The following is a 4,450-nucleotide window of genomic DNA, read 5'->3' as shown; positions in this document are numbered from 1 at the left end:
AGCTTTTATTTTTATTTTTGGCTTAGGATTGTCTTGGCTATGTGGGCTGTTTTTTTGGTTCCATATGAAGTTTAAGGTGTTTTTTTCCAATATTGTGAAGAAAGTCAATGGTAGTTTGATGGGGATAGCATTGAATCTTTAAGTTACTTTGGGTAGTGTGGCCATTTTTATGATAGATTCTTCCTAAACGTGAGCATGGAATGTTTTCCCATGTTTGTAGCTCTCCTTGAGAAGGTCCTTCACATCCCTTGTTAATTGATTTCCTAGGTATTTTATTCTCTTGTAGCAATTGTGAATGGGAGTTCACTCATGATTTGGCTGTTTTTCTGTTATTGGTGTATAAAAATGCTTGTGATTTTTGCACATTAATTTTGTATGATGAGACTTTGCTGAAGTTGCTTATCAGCTTAAGGAGATTTTGGGCTGAGATGATAGGGTCTTCTAAATATACAATCATGTCATCTGCAAATAGAGACAATTTGACTTTCTCTTTCCCTAACTGAATACCCTTTAATTATTTTTCTTGGCTGATTGCTCTGGCCAGAACTTCCAATACTATGTTGAATAGGAGTGGTGAGCAAGGGCATCCTTGTGTTGTGTCAGTTTTCAAAGGGAATGCTTCCAGTTTTTGCCCATTCAGTATGATATTAACTGTGAGTGAGTAAATCTAGAAGAAATGGATAAATTCCTGGACACTTACACCCTCCCAAGACTAAACCAAGAAGTTGAATCCCTGAATTGACCAATAACAAGGTCTGAAATTGAGGCAGCAATTAATAGCCTGCCAACCAAAAAAAGTCCAGGACCACATGGGTTCACAGCCAAATTCTACCAGAGGTACAAAGAGGAGCTGGTACCATTCCCTCTGAAACTATTCCAAACAATAGAAAAAGAAGGAATCCTCCCTAACTTATTTTATGAGACCACCATCATCCTAATACTAAAACCTGGCAGAGACACAACTAAAAAAGAAAATTTCAGACCAATATCCATGATGAACATTGATGTGAAAATCATCAATAAAATACTGGCAAACCGAATGCAACAGCAGATCAAAAAGCTTATTTATCACAATCAAGTTGGCTTCATCCCTGGGATGCAAGGCTGGTTCAACATATGTAAATCTATAATCCATCACATCAACAGAACCAAAGACAAAAACCACATGATTATCTCAACAGATGCAAAGAAGGCCTTCAACAAAATTCAACAGCCCTTTATGCTAAAAAGCTCTCAATAAACTAGGTATTGATAGAACGTAACTCAATGTAACAGAGCAGTCACTTTCTAAGTTACTCATACAACAGTGAAATGGCCTTTTGAGTAACACCATACTGAGGAAAGTGCATAGAATTGTAGAAACTGAATAAAATATAATCTAGCTGAATCAACACAGAATTTAAATCAGAGACTTCTGAGGATCGATTCCATTTCTTTATAAGTACAGTATTTGGATTTTGTTGAACTTTGATACACTCTTAAAAAGCAAAAACTTCGATTTACAGAATTTTTGTTTCTATTTTTCTACCACAAGTTATAAAGACTATGGGGTTTAAATAGAACTGACTGATAGAAAACATAATTCCTGATCATTCATTCAATGTTATAATAAGGATAATTTTTTATAGGGACTAAGAATTTCCAGTAATCCTCAAAGTTGTCCATACTTAGTCAGCATGTAACTGGGAAAACACAAATAACTCCAGCTCTTTCAAGTAGAAGAAATACAGGAGTTGGTTTTGTAGGTGATGGAATCAAGGCTAAGAGGCAAAAAGAGATGTTGAAGCAATCCAGAAATTAGCAAGAGTGGGAAGTGCTACCGCCATTCAGATGGAAGGGACTGCAGGAGGAGCTGGTGCTACCAGAGTTCTTGAAACTAGAGACAAAAATGCCACCGCCACTGCCAGGGATACTAGAAGCAGACAGGGAGGGGGCAAATGATGAGAAATGCCGTATTTTGACTCTCTTTTCCTGCTCTCTGATCTTCCACTATCGCCTCCCTGGGAAACAGAGATTGAGGGTATATGGGAAACATAGATCTCAGTGAAGCAGAAAAGGCAGAGAGTGGAGAAATGAACTTGACAGTTAATAGGCAATTGGCCAACAGTACTTATGAAGGAAACCATTGATCTGGCTTGCAGTAAAGGACAAAATATTTGATAGATAGAAATCTCTAATCTCTTTGCCTCATTAAATTATTTAGTGGCAATATTGTGACAAGCAAAGAATTAAAAACTTCTTACCTTGGAAATCTCTTAAAAATTTTTTCAAAAGTCTTTTTTTTTTAATTCAAATACTTTATTCAAGGAAGAATTCAATAAAAAATAAACATCTACAATATGCCAGACAGTTTTACTAAACAGTAATATGCCAGTGAATAAGACAATATTCCCAAGAAGTCCACAGTCCACCAGGAACATAAACACAGAATTCATTAGAGTTGTGTAAGTGCTTTTTGAGGAAGGTACTACAGAAGCTCATAGGAGAGCACTTTAGCTAAAGTGACTGCTAGTTTGGGTCCTTTAAAAAGCAGACACCAAGATGAGATTAGACATGTGGTAGTCAGTCATGACCCCCACTAATGTGTCCATGTCCTAATCCCAGGAACCTGTGAATATTACCTTATGTGATGAGAGGTTTTTGCAACTGTGACTAAATCATAAATGTTGAAATAGGGAGATTATCCCAAATTATCTGGGTGGGCACAATACCACAAAAGTCAGAGGAGATGTGACTACAGAAGCAGAAGTTGGAGCAGTGCTGTGCCATGAGAGAGGGAAGTAGGAAGCCTCTAGAATCTGGGAGGCCAACGGATTCTCTCTAGAGACTCCAGAAGGAGTGTAGCACTGCCAATCCATTTTAAACTTCTGACCTCCAGAACTGTCAGATAATAAATGTGTGTTGTCTTAAGCCACTGAGTTTGTGGTCATTTGTCACAGCCATGATAGGAAATTAATACCACCTGCAGCAGATGTTTTGATGGGAAAAGTCTGGGAGTGAAAAATAGGGAGGCAGTAGAAGATGTCTGGGAAAGCTGTCAACCATGATGTAGGTCTCACCAATGTGGAAGAGGGGGAGGAAGATAAAAAGGCAGAATAGGGAATGTCTTAGACTACAGTGTCATTCTAAGTAAGTTTCAGTCGGGCTGATGGGGAATGCTCTGCCAGCCAAAGCCATTCATCACAAAAGGACTTTTGTCTCCCTGGAATGGGCCTGACTTGCAATCCCTGCTGCCAGGGGTAGGGATAGGATAAGGCAGGTGTGTAAGGCAGGATAATGTTCCCCCAAGGATGCCTACATCCTAAGGCCCAGAGCCTGTGACTCTGTTAGGTTACATGGCTAAGGGGAAATAAGATTGCAGACAGAATTAAGGTTGCTAATCAGCTGACTGCAGACAGGGAAGCTATCCCGGATTATCTCACTATGCCCAGTGTAATCACAGGGGTCTTTAAAAAGTAGAAGATGGAATCAAAGGGAGACCCAGAGAAATGGCAGAATGAGGATTCAGCCCAAAATTGTTGACTTTGAAGATGGACTAACAGGGCCAAGAGCCAAGGAACGTGAATAGCCTCTAAAAGCTGGAAAGGCCAAGGAAACAGATTCCCCTCTGGAGCCTCCAGAAGGAATGGAGCACTGCCAAAACCTTGATTTCAGCTCAGTAAGACTGACTTCAAACTTCTGGACCAGAGCTGCAAAATAACTTTGTGTTGCTTAAGCACTAAGTTCGAGGCAATTTGTTACAGCAGTCATTAGAAATACAGCAAGGAAGGAGACTAAGGTATAAAATTTAAGAAAGCACTCACAGGGTGAAGTCATTATAAAGAGGGAAAAAATTGATAAAACATCATATAAAAATAAAATTAATGCAGAAATGAGAAGCAGAAATTTTTTCCTTCATAAGCAAACTTCCCTGAGTCCTTCCCCCTCCAGTGGAATTGTATCCTGCTTTGCAAGTTTTCCAGGTTTAAAAATTCTTGTATTGTTCTCTACAGCTGATAACTGTAAGTTTCTGTAACACATTGAAGGTAATAAGAAATGCCCAAGCAGGCAAGACTCCAGCCTTCTGGGAGCTGTAGCAGAAGGCAATAGATAAGGCCCATGCTAGAACCCTTGAGCTCTACAGATAGCGAATATCTGGGTTGCACAGCAACAGTCATATGTAAGCCTGAGTTAGGTGCCTGTCATTGGTTGATGAATTGCCTTTGTTCTACATTTGCAAACCTGTCTTAGCACCACTGTGTACTTCCTGTATAAAAAGTCAAGCCCTGCCTTTGTTAGGGGCTCAGTCATTTTTTTCCAATCTGGGCCGGTGTACACCTAAACTAAACACCTTCTGCAACCTCAACGGTCTCTCCAATCTCCAAAATTCTGCAACAATCACTCATGGTGATACTCATGGTGATGGTTGATTTTGTGTGTCAACTGTACTAGGACACAGGTGCCCAGATAC

The sequence above is a fragment of the Cebus imitator genome, unplaced genomic scaffold (assembly GCF_001604975.1).
Source record: "Cebus imitator isolate Cc_AM_T3 unplaced genomic scaffold, Cebus_imitator-1.0 Scaffold178, whole genome shotgun sequence".
Taxonomy (NCBI): domain Eukaryota; kingdom Metazoa; phylum Chordata; class Mammalia; order Primates; family Cebidae; genus Cebus; species Cebus imitator.
This window is presented reverse-complemented; position numbering follows the sequence as displayed.